This window comes from Anser cygnoides, chromosome 3 (genome assembly GCF_040182565.1).
Source record: "Anser cygnoides isolate HZ-2024a breed goose chromosome 3, Taihu_goose_T2T_genome, whole genome shotgun sequence".
NCBI lineage: Eukaryota > Metazoa > Chordata > Aves > Anseriformes > Anatidae > Anser > Anser cygnoides.
Window position 1 is genome coordinate 56,341,492 of NC_089875.1, and position 16,391 is coordinate 56,357,882.

The following is a 16,391-nucleotide window of genomic DNA, read 5'->3' on the forward strand; positions in this document are numbered from 1 at the left end:
GCCTCCTTCTTTGCTGGTGGTGAGGGACTGCCACTCGACCAAGAGGTCACTTCCCGTAGATTTTTGAGGTGTGGGAAATTATTTGGAGTGTAAAGGGCAAAAGCTGGAAGAAGTACTCGCTACCTTTCCAGTTTCTACCCAGCAAGGTCTGGATTTATCAGATCCGCTTTCTGAATGTCTTAAAGGAAGCTAGTTTCCCAGAGGCTGTCTTGTGGTCATCTCTTACTGAAAGATCGGGGCAGGGAGGACAGCGGGTTAAGCAGTAGCTGGAAAAAAAAAAAAAAAAAAAAAAAAAAAAAAAAAAAACTACAACTACTAGCTACAATGGGTGTCCCAAAAGAAATAATGGGTCTAATTTCATTCCCAGCCTCCAAATGCACTTAGTCTTTCAGACCTTCAGTTCTGTGACATCATTGTTATCTGCACAGCAATGAGCAGTGATGTCACAGGACAAGCATTAAAACTGCAGACATAAAATAAATAGTCGAAGCAGGTAAACACTGCAAAAAACACACAACCAATTTTCATGCAAATTTCTCCAGTTGTAACAAATGAACGAAGGGGGAAAGCAGAAAAATAAATGATATACCTGCACGATTGGTCCTAAATAGAATGTTTTTCAAAGCTCACCAAGAGACATCACCGACTCTTTAACGTTTGCTTTTCCACTAATTTGTATCCTGTCAATTTACAAGCTATTTCAAACACCACCTTTATTTAATAAAAATGCAAAACACAATGGGGAATTTATGTAAACAAGGTTGGCAAAATATCTTTGTAGGACATTCCGGAAGGAGTAAGGAAATGAATGAATTAATGAATGAACATTTTAGTAGTTCAGTGTAACTGGGATATTGCCTAGCTGAAACAGTAGGCCTGACATTTAGTTACCATATAAATATCCATAGAAGAGGACTTTGACACGGTAAAACTATCTTAAATCCACTCTGGTGGGAAGCCACTGGCCTCCTAGACCTTTAAAAATATATGTTGCAATGGCAATACTAATTATTATTATTGAACAGCAACATAAACAAAATACTTTTCACTCAAAAATCATTAAGCGTTTGACAAAAATTATGGATCATTATTCTCAGGGTGTGAGTAGAAGATTAAGGTCTAGATTTGAAAAGCATCTACCAATTTAAAATGTCTTAGGCAAGTTAACATTTAAAGCTAAAATGACCTAACTGGTCACAAGGCTTCTTGGAGTACAATAGAGAAAGAAGGAAAATTGGATTTTCTCCATGATGGATGAGCCTAGGAAAGCCCCATGGGAATTATTGCCTTGTGTTTTTCAAAAGATTTGCTTTTTGATTTCGTGATGGTGGACAAAGGAAGACTATTCAAAGAACCTGCTTCCGTTCTCCGGCTGGTTAAGCTGTCCACAAGACTACAGAGCCCCATTATTTGTGTCCCCAAACCGATTCTTTTGCTGGATTGAAGTCAGCCCCAGCTGACTTCAGTCAGCAGCCATTTAAACCAAAGAATCCCTTCTACAAATATATCATGGCCACACATGATGTTCTTGGAGATATAAAATTGACAAAGAAACAATACTTTTATGTTATAGAGGTCAAAGGTACATTAAAAGTACATGAATGGGTGTACTATAGACCATTTTAAGCATTATTTAAAAAAAAAAAACTTGCTGGACACTATAGGAACTGATCAGTCATTAATAGAAACGGCTACTAGTCATTTACTAACCCTTTATTAACTTTCTCCATGTAAAGCCCCAATATAAGCTGTAGCTTATGCAGTCTCAAATTTAAAAAAAAAAATAATCAAAAAATCTGTTCCCAGCTCCATATTTAATAAGCAAAAGGTCTTGTTTTCCAGATTGCTGAGTAGTCTGTAATTCTCTTCACTTCACTGGGAGCTGTTGTAGACTCAGCATTTTCCAAAGCAGGCTAATTATTTAGTTGCCCAAACATGATAAAAGAAAACTAACTCACAGCTAACTATAAAAAAGTAACCATCTTGCAAAAAGTGGCCAAATTCTGGTTGGAATTCACAGGAGAAGGGAAATAAGAGACCAAGACCTCTGAGGACAATGGGTATGTTTCAGGGCGTTATCAAGACATAGCAGTTGGGTTGGCAAATAAATCAGCTAGCGTTACTGAGCTCTGCATTGCCACAGCCAGACTACTCCCTGCACCTGTGCTAACTGCTTTAAAGCCACTTCAGCTTTCTCCCCGTGCTGCTGCTACCTGCCAGTGCAGCACACTCAGCGAGAAAGCGTTAGCACCATTGAAGAGGCTGCTTGTCTCAAAAAGAACAGAAACGGGAGACCGCTTTTTCTCCCTCCCACAGCTGCTGGTGCTACACAGGGAGTACATAGCTTAACTTTTTAAAGACCTCAGGATCTTCCCAGTTTCCTTCCCCATCACACCTGTAAGCTGTCTTTCTCCTTCACATACAAAATATCTTCATCTATAACCTGTATTATGCATTTGTATGTCACTGATTTTAGGAGGAAGGCATTGGCTCCTAAGCAGGGATGAACGCATTTCTGAGGGAGAATTTTCATAGCAAAATTCTTGAAAGCCATGAAAGGATGTAAGAATCCAAGTTGTAGTGGCCTTTGGGTTACTCTTGAGACAGATACTCAAAAGAGCTCAAATCTCAGACACCACAATAAGAGTCAGGTTTCTAATAAAGCTCAATATGCTGAGCTCATTTGAAAAAATCCTCATGCCTAAATCAGAGTCCAAGTCTTTTAGAGAGACAATACCTATCCACCAAGGAATTCAGCAAGTTAACTGCTGGATGTCCATAAACACAGAGGATATCACAAGCTATGTCACATACGGACCATCTACCTACACAGTACTGGAAAAAAATACGGAACATATTTAGTGGATGAGGGACACCCACTCTTCATTTTGGGAAGAGTTAAGTCTGAAGGAAATAAATGACCACATCATCTTGCTTCACCTTACATCCAAAGTGTCTGCAGCCTGAGAAAATTCTGAAAATTCTTGCTGAAGCACACACAGAGTCAGTTTTAAAGTGCCCTTTAAAGTGGAAGCCCTCTGTATTGTCTTAAAAAATAAGTGCAGTGAAGTTCCAGAAGCTTTTCTCAGACACAGGCATTTTGTTTCCTCATTTCGTAACTATTTTAGCACTGAGAGGACTGAGTAAAGTGAGAAACGGTTCCCTTCCAGCAACTACTTCCATGATATCCAGTTTCTTTTCAATATCTGAAACACAGTGGAGCACTTTGTTACTTAGAGCTGTTACTCTCTCCCGTGCTATCTCAGAAGACACAAAAAGAGTGCGTAGAGCAGAGCAGCTCAGATAACTGAGATTTTAGATACCTGGTAAAGTGGAATATGGCTGGCTGAGACTGCTCGGGAGTATGGACAGCTGGCAAACAGTATGTCAGGCTTTTAAAGTCGATGCCCAGAAGAAGGAGCCAACACCACACAAGGCAAATTCCACCTGCATCTACCTGCCTGTTCTCCTATATATGCACGAATCCCACCATTACCACTGATCGAGCCCTCGGTGACATCCTTGATTACAGTCAAGACCAACCCACCATCAGCTACCATCTACAATGTGGATATACATTCTTCTATAGCCATTGGTTCCCAAGAGAACATTAATTTATCCTGCATTCTGTCTGGCTTTGTCTGACTTTATTTTTATTAAAGCTAACTGTGGTAGCTTTACCACAGTTTAAGCTAATGGTTAACCAGACAGATGAAATCTCATGAAAGGTTGTTGTTGGACTGGCTCACTGAGACATGAGCAAGTTCAGTGAAAGTACTGAGCCTTGAAGAAGACAAACAAATGCTTCACTGACCAAGCCTGATCATGGAGAGACTTCCTTGCATGCTGTCTTGCCATTAAAACCATGCTTGCTTTATAAAGTTGACAAATGATGACTGAATACTAATAGAAAATCTCAGGAATCAGTACATGTGTGCAAAGCCACTCACTACACCTGGCTCTTCATATAGGAAAAAACAGCAGCAAGTTCTATATTCAGACCTGGACAACTGGAGTAGCTAGCTAGATGAAACAAACAAGCACTAAGCTAGGCTCAGTGTAATTATACCTTTATCTGTATTTCTGTATTCCTCTTTTTTAACTATTTGAAGATCTCATTACTTTTTTTGTTTTCTCCTTGTGAGAGGGAACTACTCCAAGGAGGTTTGAAGCCTGATTTATCACTACTTTCTTAGCTTCAGTGCTGTCATGCCAGTGTAAAACTGGAGTAAATATGTAGTAAGTCAGATTTCTGGATCCTTTAGTTTCTGAAAATTTTGGCTGAAAACTGTCCATAAATGACTGGACCTAGGATTGCCATGATAAAGCTTTTTCATGACAATAGTCTCATATGTAGTACAAGCCCATTCTATGTTGCATTTCATAACTTACACAACCCATAAAAACAATTTTGGGGAAGAATTCCTCTGGAATCTGACCCACAATTAAAGCCGTAGCTACTATGTGAAGACAAACTAGGCCTGAATCCCAATGCATTGAAAAGAAATGTCAAAGATGTGCCTGAGCACTTTAGAAAGTTCTTGGGTCCATCAAGTAAGTGGAAAAGAGAGGAAAGGCAAAGAAGCCTCAAAGGCAGTTCAGTTCTGTAGCAATGAGTAGAAGAGGATGGAGCTCAGTTCATTCTCAGTCATAGACCGAGGACCTGAATAAATGAGAAAGATGTCACATGGGAAAACAGGATGTCAACTGACTCAGTTCCAGCTCCTCTGCCTTCTATTTCCCAATGTGGTCACTCTCTGCCCACACACTTCACTTTGAGTTACTTAAAAACAGAAGTATTTTAATAGATCCTTAGATAATCACCCAAATACTCATCACAGAGTAGGCTGGGCTTTGTAAATTCATACTTTCACACACGGCAATCATTCTCCGAGACAAGTGCACAGTCTGATCTTGGATAAGTCACTTGGTCAATAAATCCCAGTTTCCCACCCATAAAATTGGGATGAGAGAATAATTTTCTTGATCTGATGAGTAGATTTTAGTTTCGAGCACTCTGTGGCAGAAACCATTCCTCTGAAACATCCTGGCAAAACGAGAGATATACCAGGTACGACCACACAAATGATCACAGATATGAGTTTGAAAGAACTCGTTTATGTTTGTGATGAAAGAGCTGTCTGAATAGATAACTTGAGGTGAATGCCCTCTGTGTCCATAGCTATCAATTTGCAAAAATAAATCTAAATGATCCCACCTGCTCAGAACCAAACTTTTGTTAACATGAGTTTTTTGAAACCTCACTGTCCTCTACCGGGTTCCAAATATGTTGTGGATTCTTTCTTACTTAATTTGATTTTCAGTCTTTTTTTTTTTCATAATGAACTTCACCAGTTTCCCATCGTTGTTGCTGCTACATAACCACTCACAACAAACTGTGGTGTCAAAATAGCTGTTGGGCTGTACTTGTTGGGTTGTAGCGTCCCTTGGGTTTTGCCTGAGCAAAACATGCGTGCAGCCCTTGGAGTGGTATCAAATAAGAACCTTGGCACTAAGGCTTTGACAAGTTGCCTGCCGTTGCTCAAGTCCTATATCTCTGTAAGTACACAGCACTGGAAATATGGAGGCTGTCGCCTTCTTCCCCTGGGCAATCACCTGTACAATCAGAAGGAACATTTGCCATTACTGTTAGTGTACCTTCCAGAGTGCTGACACCTACCATGTAACTCCAGAGGGAGAGGGAGAGAGAGAGAAATACCACTGTAGAAACAACACCAAAGCTTGAAGTTGTGACCTCAGAACCTGGGATCTGCTAAGCCATTAGTTTATCCGAAATGTCTTAAAGAAACACAACATATGCTATAAATACATAGGCAAAATGTTTCTTACAAGCTCTATAAAGGAAGGATTCTCTTTTACTATACCTCAGCATGGTTGCTTTTCTAAAAGCCATGACACAGCCTGACTAACAAATAAAAAAATAAAAAAGAGAATGGCACTGTTAGTTCAAAAAACACATAAGTTGTTGTTAGCAGGAGAAAAAAAAAAAATGTTTGCATTCTTGACCTTTACAGAGGTAAGACAAAAAACAACTACTTTTTTATACTAATAGCGTTCTGTGCCTGTCCCTTGTATATTTTCTTTTAAACTTGCCATTTTGCTGTTGCAGCTGGGCTTGTCAGTTTTCAGCACTAATGGGTTGTGATATGGTGTCAGGGGAAGTCAACAATCAATGTTGGAAAAAAGGGCTATCACTGCTGACACAGCCAAGGATGGAAACACAATGGCCTTAGTTTGGAGAGAAACAGAAGAAAAATCCTGACTTGTATCTTGCTTTGAAGATTAGTCGAGATTTAGCCCTCACTGACCAAGCTATCACTTTCAACCCTTCCTGCCTCACCCTGTCCTCCCACTGGCCTCTAACATTACTGCACATCTCACCCACAAGACAGGCTTCCAGTTTAATGAACAAAAAAAAAAAAAAAGAAAAAGAAAAGCATTTTATAACAAACATTTTAAAGAACCATAGTCCACATTTCTGTTAACAGTTATTACAGCTATTATCTTTTGCAAAGATGAAAAAAGGCTGGGTTGCACAGTGAATGCCTATGGAGCAGCACGGCAGAAAAAACATTTTGGATGCCTTTTCCACTGCCTTGGCGTGAATCAGATCAGTGCTGAGCCCCTCAGCTCCAGCTGAACTCAACACAAGCCATGGACACACAGCAGCTGTTAAATCAGATGCCACAGGCAGAATTGTGAAAGATAAACAATGTGCAAAGGCATTCAATAATAATAATGGCAAAATTATTTATTTCCATAGTTTCATGTCAGAAAACCTGACTAGATCTAAGACTCTCAGAGTCCTAGAGAGACAAGGAGATAGTATGATTATTTTAGTTTCCAGATGAGAAAATTGTGACAAGTACATTCTTTAAGATCACACCAGGATCTTACACACAGGCAAGAACAGAAATCAGTAGTCATCACCATAAATGCATTACCAGGCTTCATAGCTTCCTTCCCTCAAAACTGTATCTGTCCAGTGTCATTACTGATCTTTTTATATCAGAAGATAAAAAGGTCAGCTACAGATTCTCCTCTTCCTTTAATGAAACAGACAGAGATTGATTTCGGAAAATTCAGCATCTTCAAAGTAGAAAGGACTACCTGAATTTTCCCTCTTCCAGACCAAGAAATTAGTTTCTCAGAGATGTTTCTGCATGCCTAACGCCACTGATAACCCCAGAATATCTGTACCAAATACAATGTCTTTTTTTCTAGCAAGAAAAAAGCCCCTAAATGTGGACTCACACTTACTCTTCTTATTAATTCTGCATGTAATTCTGTACTCACAGCCTACCTTCATCAAAAGCCAGTTGCACAGAAGGGTTTCTTCAGCTATAAGGATACAGTAGGGCCATGGCAATAAAAGCAAAGGGACGGGAAAGAGTGGCTAAGGTCGAAAAAGGAAGGAAAACTAGCAGCACTGAGAAATCTGGGTTGATAGTGAAAGGAATCAGGAGAAATCTCAGGAGGTGCTGAGATTTTTAGGGTGACTTGCCCCCTTGGGTGGTATTTTTCTCTGCAGCATTTCTTTCTCCATCATTCAACAGACTGAAAAAGGGCTACAAGTAGATCCAGGGAAAGGAACAAGAAGGAAAACATTTTTCACAGTGTTTCTCCTCCTTCCTGCCTCTTCCAATTTCCTCCACAACCTTCGCTGCCCAAACCTGTCTAACCATTAAATGTTTTTTTGCAGGCAATCACTATGTGCTAAATTTACAATGGCATCACTAAGCCATGTAGCTCTAAGAACATTCTTACTACTGCACAGCTTTGACACCAGCCCTTAAATAACAGCAAAAAGCTGCTTTTTCAAAATACTGTGAGCAACAGTACTTTTGGCCAGCTGCTCCAGTAAAATACAGAGCAGCACCTGGGAACGTGGCTGCCACAGGAGACCCTACAGTAGACAAAGAAAGCACCTCCGAGTTAGTCTTGAAGGCGTCCTCTCTTATACCAAAGGAGTCTCCCTCCCCACTCCAGTGGGCTTTCTGTCGTGCTGCTTCAAGGAGAGGGGAAGAGAAAGTGACTTTACAGGTAGCTTCAAGAACACTCTGTCCTGTGTGATTTTTAATCATAAAAATACAGAGAAAAAAAAAACGAACATCAGTTCACAGAATTTATCTACACAGTCCTCTTGTTAGAAACAAGGAAAGAAGATGTGGCCAGTCTCTAATGTTCAAAGCTAGCTGAGGTCTGCAGAGAAAAGAGGAGCACATCATCATGAAACAAAGAGCTTAACAAACAACCATAGGAAGTATGGGAAATAAAGAGTGGTGTTTGCAAACGTGAGCTTGAGAGAAGAAGCAACAAAGCTTCACCGATCAGGACACAAAGGGAAGGGAAAGTATGACAACTTTGAAGCACATAAAAAAATAATAATAATAATAAATATGAAGACTAGGGACCATTTTGCATTCCCTTTTTTTCAGCCTGAAGCAGCCATTTCTCTCCCCATACAGTTGTCTAATTCATTATTGCTATTACACTGGGAAGGAGCATCCATCACATCTGTGCTGTGAAGGAAAAGGAGGGAAGGTCATGGAGCTAAGTCCTACAAAACATCTTACAAACTGTAATGAGTCTCTCACAAAAAATCAAACTAAAATTGACTTGAAGCTGAGTCCTGTGACCTGGACGGAAAAAGTAGCGGAATGACTGTAAGCAGCAGGTAATGCTGGGAGGTGATATATTGAGCTGGGTTGCTGTAGGGGCATGGGTTTGGTCTGCTCTTATTAAATATCTCAATTAATGATGTGGAAAAGGAGGTAAATAGCACATTAATGAAATTCACAAACGACAATAAACCAGGAGGCCTGCAAACGTCAAGAGAGGATAGCAATAATATAAATGGAAACTAACAAGATTAGATATGTAGGCAGGCAATAAAATGAGATTCAACTTGGAAAAATATAGACTAATACACTGAGGAAAAATAATCAGAAACCTGGATGTCCAAGGGAAAGCAAAACCTGGAAAGCATCTGGGCAGAAAGATATCTAAGGGTGATAATGAACAACACATTTAATATGAGTTCACAAAGAGATGTATCAGTTTAAAAGACCAATGCAATTTTGGCCTGAGTTATGCAGGGAGTAACGTCAGGACAGGAAAAAGATTGTCTATGAATTTGGGAAGACCTCTGTTGAATATTGCATCCACTTATAAACACCTCCATAAGACAAAGTTGCCAGCATGCTGGAAAGGACTTCAGAGAGGAGCAACAAAACTGATTAGAGAAGGACAGGGGACAGATTTATTAATCTAGGTGACAAGGACAAAACGACAACTGTCTAGAAATACATGAAAGATGAACAGAGAGGATGGAGGGGAATTTCTTCATTGATAACATGCGCATTGGTACAGCTAAATGTGATGGGATGAAACTAAGGAAAAACAAAATTTGGACAAAGTATCAGGTAGCATCCCAGAAGCCATGCGATTCCATCTAGAGGACATTTTTCAAATGGAAACATGCGAAGTCCCATCAAATACAATATTTAAAACTTGAGAGGATAAAACACCCAAAGGCAAACTGTGGCAAACAGTCGTGCACTTGCAGAAAGTTGAGCTCCCTGACCTATGGGGGTCATTTCCTTGCTTAAATTCTCTGAATCTGTGGCTGTGCTGATACACAGCCCCATTACTGGATTTACTCTGTTACTGGGTTTGCAAACACAGTGGTGTTTTCCAAGAAAATCCATATCACATGCTTCAGTCCTAGTCCGAAGTATTATTGTATAGTAAAAGCTAACTGACGGCATGCATTGACTACTTAAAGTATTCAGACACAACCAGATGCATGATACAAAAATACTTCTTTTTTTAGCAGATGTGGTTCTTTACTGACATGATTCTTCAGTGTAAAGTTATTTTGTTTATCTTAAGGAAAATGTGATTACATTATTTATTTGCTTATTTATGCCTACCACCTTTTCTTTTTTACATTGTTCACGCTTCAACATTTTTATTCATTCACATGTAATATACTGGAACTTGCCTAGTTACAGTAGAGGTCTATTCACAGTGAAAAAGGAAGCCTTTAATGCTGTAGTGCATCATAATATGCCAAGACATTGGTGTTAAAAGTAACAGGGAGGAAAAAAAAGGTCGAAACTGGTAATGTAAGCTAAGAAATGTGCAGATATAGTTTTCCTTTTATAGAAAAATGTGACTTTGCCAATATGGTGCTCTGTGCATATTGCTGCGTGCATTGCTGTGTGCATACTTTACCAAGTTTCCCATTTTTATGCCGCCCAGCTAAGCCCCCTTTTATGAACGTCTACCTTAGTCTTTACAAAAACTGTTCCCCTATTCTTCCAAGGAGAACAAAGAAGTTAAAGGTTTTTCAAAGTTTTCCTGTCCTTCTCACTTCCCCTGGGGGTGGTTGAAGAGCTGAGGAAGGAGGAAAGCTTATTGAGAAGAAAGCTCCTGGTTTTTTACTGTAATAAAAGGTGGCAATCTTATCATGTATAGATGCTCAAATGATGTATAGACAAAGGATGTTTGCAGTGAGGATTGCCATAGGCAAAACAGCAGATCTAATCAAAAGCTCTACACGCATGGATGTAGCCAGCCTCTGGGAAAGGAAAGCACTTGCAGCACAGAATCTGGAATTGCTCTTCTGTCTCTCTGTGGCTTCCCCACTAGTGTGCAGGAGAAACTAGGAGCCTTGGTATTTTAGATAGAGAGGTGCCCAACCATCACAATAACTCTCTGTCACTGTGTGACAGAAAGCTATTAGTGTAATAGTGGTTTTACTTCTTTCTTTCTTTTCTTTTCTTTTTTTTTTTTTTTTTTTGCATGGAAGCACTTGCTGATAGCTACCTCATATCAATAAAGTCAGTAGAATGAGGTGGTGTTTGTATGGGGAGTGCTGTAGAAATAGTTACATTGTACAAAATAAATTACAGACCAAACAAATATGTAAAAAAAAATATATAATTAACCTTTAGAACATTGGCATTTTCAAAACTGTCAGACAAATGAATGTATGTATGTCCTCAGGCTCTCAGAGATTACTAGAAGTCAGGGCACAAACCAATAGAAGAAAAGCACTCACAGCTAAAGGTACCGCGGAGTTCCTCCTTCACCCCACTGCGAGCAATGTGCTCACCTAGGTGTCCCAAAATAGTCAGAGGTCTTACACAATCTGTGTGCTACACGATCTGAGAACAATGGCTGAGAACAATGAAGTAAAGCTAAGTGTGTTAAGGTACCGTGGCAGAGACACCTCGGATCTTTTTCTGTTAATTTTTGTTAATTTGCCTTGCAAAGGAAGGTGTTTTTATCTAACTGCACAGGCAATTCACACCGTACTCATTTCTGGAACTGTCGAAGAACACAGTCTGTAAGTCAACACATAGCTTTTTTGTTTGAGTTTGTTTTGGGGTGGGTTTTTTGTTTGTTTTTGGTGTTTTTTTTGTTTGTTTATTTGTTTTGGTTTGTTGTTGTTGTTGTTTGGTACGCCTCCGTCTCATGTCCTTGCTTGTCTTGTCTATTTAGATTGTATATTCCTCAGGTGGCAGGACGTAGTACCACAGCTTACACAGTGCCAAGCGCAGCAGGCTCCAGTTTTTACTGGGCCGTGTGAACTGCCATGAAGCAACAAGTAAATAATAATAACAGCTTACCACACATCACTGTTGCAGAACCCCATGAAACCAAGGGCCAGAAACTCCAATGGGATAAGCTGGCAGGAGGAAGCCTGCACTGCGTGCCTCTGCCTGACAGGTGATAGTCTTTGACTGGAGACTTCTCTCCTCCCAGTGCCCTCACTCTGAACATGTAACATAAACTGCCTCCCTGTGCAGGGATGGCAAAACCAGCTCTACTTCGGCTCAACACAGCAGTAACTCCAGCCCCTCCAGCACCGCCTGCCTGGTGCGAGGCAGGCAACAGGATGTTTAATGGCCTACGCTGCCGTCCAAGCCAGACACATGAGCTGAAACTCTGTCTCTCCGCATGCAACTTGGATATCTGGCAAGTCTCAGCGAGACACATTTTCCTCTTGGCCTCCTCTCCTTATTTCTAGGCCCGCTGTTCATATTCAAGGGAGCAGAAATGGGGGGGGGGGGGGGGGGGGCGGAGCCAAACAAAGAGATGCAGCCTGCGGAGGCCCAAGGAAACCAAAGGGAACGGAGGATACGTTCTCAGAAAATGTAAAACCTGAGGAAATGTGCTTGGCTGCAGCATAAAAACAGATTTGGAAGGGGCGATGGGGGCTGACTACCACTCAGTATCACGTCGTCGGAGGGAAGAGACATCAGGCTGGGGGCTGGGAGGTAGCAACCAGCTGCCCCATATGGTCAGCTCTTGGTAGGCAATTTGATTTTCATTTTCTCCACTGATTGTGCTCATCCCTGTGGTATCTGGATGGAAAAACAATGGTGGAGATAATAGCACAGGATTGCCCAGGGCATTTTTAAGGGCTTGAGAGCCATTCATTCATAGATCAAATCTAGGCCAGAATGGAAGCAGGTAATCTGCTGACTGTTTGTTGGCTTATATGAAATGTTCCAGCGGTATTTCACAAGTATCCGCATAAAAATTGAATAATTCACAACTTTCTTAGCATTCTCAGCAGATAGCTCAGCCTCCGCAGCGTCTTAGGACTCCACAGCCTCTTAGTACTAATGACTTAGCTCTACAAATAAATTAAAGCATGCAAGTCTATGCAGGTTCCAGGTGTAATTGTGGTCTATCCCAAAAATGGTTTCAGGCAGTGAAGAGTAAGGTAAGGTGTGGGAAAGATCCCGTGATTGTACCTGTTCTGAGAATAAAAGGAGTCCTTCGTTCTCCTCAGCTACTAATCTGGTACCTTCCATGAGCACAGACCTAGAAGAGTTAATTTAGATACTTGACCTTCCATTGTCTTCCATGTGTTTGCAGGATAATAAGTGACAATGGCAGCTTACTATATCCCATATTCTATTGCAGTCTGTCTTGCAGAGACAAGAGAATTTATTATTGTTGTCATCACCATTTTAAAATAAATGAATTACATCTAATACTAGAAAAAAGCCTTATGCTATTATGAAATAGTCATCCTCAACTTGTCACATTATCTAATACTGCCTTTCCAATAGTTTTCTCTAAGCACCACAAAAATAAAGATTAACTAAAATAGGTCTGAACACGTAAATAAAAATTGAAACAACAACAACAAAAATCCAGCCACTAAAGCAGAGTTGGTCAACCTTTTTGGTGTCTCCTGCCAGATGCAAAAGAAAGGACATTATAAAATCTCATTGGCAACACCCAAGTATCTGCCAGTGCCAGACCTAGCTGAGTACCTACAGTTCAGCATCATTCCTCTAGCAAAAAAGACATCTTACAGTGACCAGACCACAGTGGGGTAAATAAATTATGAGAAGTATTTGCCCTTCGGAACACCCAAAGATGTGCCCCAAAATATTTCTATTTAAATAAACACTGGGTAAAAACTACAAAGATTAAAAAAGTGCTTCCCATTTCTTATTCATGATGGAAATCTTCATTGCTTCTACAATTCACCTAGGGATGTTTGAACACCTGGTGAGACAGCGCAGCCTACATCTGCCCAGGAGATAGTCAGGAGACTTCTGTGGCCTTAAACAACTCATCTGTGCTATATTTTTCTGCCCACTCTGTCTCCCCTTTTCAAAAGCTGGGTGTTAACCACGGTTCCTGCCCTGAGGCAGGACTGGTAGAGACTGATGTAAAAAGCTAACAGCAACAATTCTGAGTTACGCTGGAGAAGGCTTCCCCAGCAGCTAGGGAGAGCCATGCAGGAAGGCGACAACAGAAGTGGTAAAAGAAGATGAAACTTGAAGCGTTTCCCATTTGGATAAAAGCGTGGCACACTGACAATGCCCTCTTGCTATGGCGGCTGCCAGCATCCACCCCTCCTGCCAGCAATTCTCCTCCCGGCGTGTGCGTGTGCATGAGCACAAGCCTGGAAGAGAGGCCAGTTTTTGTTGTTAATGCGCAGGGCGGGCGATTCAAGTCTTTGTGTAGGAAGTTGACTCACCTCCTTCTGAACAACAACAACAAAAATGTTCTTCAACACAATTGTAACTCCTTCTTTTTTTTCACACGGAGTCAGGCAATGTATACGGAACCCTCCAGCTCGGTATTTCCTAAAGAGTGAAAACGTGCTTGGAAAGTTTTGCCACAAAAACCTGTGACTGCAACGAAACAGAGGGCTTGGCCTTGCGCGTCGGGAATCGCGAATCCCTGCGGCTCGGCAGCAGGGAGGAAACGGGGAAGGAGGGGGAGAAAAAGCACATTGGCCTGTTCGGGGCTGGTTTAATGGTGCCCCAATAAGCAGTGTAAGCAGTGTAAGCAGTGTAAGCAGTGTAAGCAGTGTAAGCAGTAACCCTTCGGAGCACGCTGCTTTAAATCTGCGCGCTGCCGCTCGAAGCGTTGCACAAACTCCTGACGGCCTGCCTCCAGCACGCACCGGGGGCGGCTGGGAAAGCTGCCTTTCTGCTCGCTCAGGCTGTTTACTTGTATTTAAGCAAGTCGCGGACGTGGAAAAATAAATAAATAAATAAAAGAACCGACCCACACACAGAGCGTTTTTAATCAACACCTTTTAATCAACATTTCATCCCCGGACCTTGCGATCCTCCATGGACTGCCATTAAAGCGCTTTTCGATTGCCATTAAAACGCTTTTGTGCCATCTCCGCCGACGGGATTTCGGGGCAGGCAGGCAGGCCAGGCCGCCCCCCTCCCGCAGCTCAGAGGGCAGCGTTACACCGCGGCAGGATCCCGAGCAGGATCCCTACCGCAACACCCCCCCCTCTGCATCGCAATTAGCGCGGGGGAGAGGAATCCTTATTATTTTTATTTTTTGCCAACGTTCTCGCTTTGGATCCTCGGGGCGGGGGGGGGGGGGGGGGGGGGGGAGAAGTGGTGGGAGGGGGAAGAGAACAAAAGCCAGCTCTTTTTAACCCGGGGATGACGTCAGGGTGGTTTTTCTGACAGCTATCGGTGCGTGCGGACCAAGGGCGGCCCCAAAAAAGAGCCCCCGGCCCCCCCCGGGCCCCCTCAGGGAGGGGGGGGGGGCGTGAGGGGAGGGGGGCGGGGCGGCGACCGTTGGGCCCCCGCCCGCGCGCGGCCTGCGGCGGGGAGGGAGCGGGAGCGCGCGGGGCTCCGCCGGCCGAGCGGGGCGGCGCGGCTGCGCGCAAAACCCGGCCTGGAGCCGGCCCGGAGCGCACGGAGCGGGGCGGCCGGGGGGGGCTGGGGAGGGGATGGGGGTGGTGAAAGCGGCGGGTCGGGGTCGGGGCGGGTTGGGGCCGGGGGGAGGCGCCCAGGCGGCTCGGGGAAGGGGGTCTCGGTGCGAGGTGACCGGGAGGAGGTGCCCAAGGGGCTGCCCGGGGGTCTCAGTGCGGCGTGAGGGGGTTGGGAGAGGGTGCTGCCCTTCCCAGAGCCCTCCTCTGCAACCCCGCTGTTCCCTTAGCGTATTAATTGCAGCCTGTTAATTAGCGAGCGTGCAGGTCGCTTGGGGTTTCTCTGCCGTGGGGCACGGGGCCCTTTGGAGCAAGGTGAAGCCGTGAGGTCAGCGCGCAGCCCTCACCTCTCCCACAGGCGGGCTCTCCGTGTTGTGGGTTCTGGGGCTCTCCTTCGCGCTGATGGTGTTACCTGGTAGAAATCCTGCGGTGCTTCGTTTCCACGACTCAACCAAGAGTTCGACTTTCGTCTGAGGAAAAAAAAAGTCTGTTTCTGGGCCTCTCGGTCGCAGCAAAAACTTGAAACGTGTGCTGTAGCGGCTCCAGAACCAAAGGGAAAGAACAAAAAAAGCCATAAATGTATTACTACAACCATCAGTGGTATTGTTTTAGTTTAGCTCTCCTGATACTTGTGTCCCTGATTCTTTGTAACCTGGCACTAGTTAAGATGAGGCAGGGATAAATAGACTTGTGCAGCTCACACAAGGCCTTGTTTGTCTCCATGGATGTCTCCGTGTTTAAGGTGAGACAAATAAGCATTATTACTTATTACTTACAAGTGTGACGCATTCAGAGTCACAGTGTTTTTCTCTGCAAAATCAAGGTGTGTTTCTGTTTCATTGCTTTGAAGGAATATAGTCCTGGTAGCTGGGTATAGGATCCTGTCCAAGTGGTTGCATTTCTTTAAAAGTAAGTCTACGGTTTTTACAGGTTGGTATCTCAGTAGAAGGCTGAGAGAAGGCTGTTGTTGTTCTAGGAGAGATGCCATTTTCTCTAGCTGTTTGTAGCTTGCAGTAGCTTTTCACAGTTTGCTGTGGGAGAGATCTTCAGGAGTTTTTCAGCCCCTCAGACATTTCTCTGCAGCAGCCACAAGTGGAAGAGATGTTTCTTTACACGGGTTAACCTTGTCATGTCTTAGCTGTCCGCC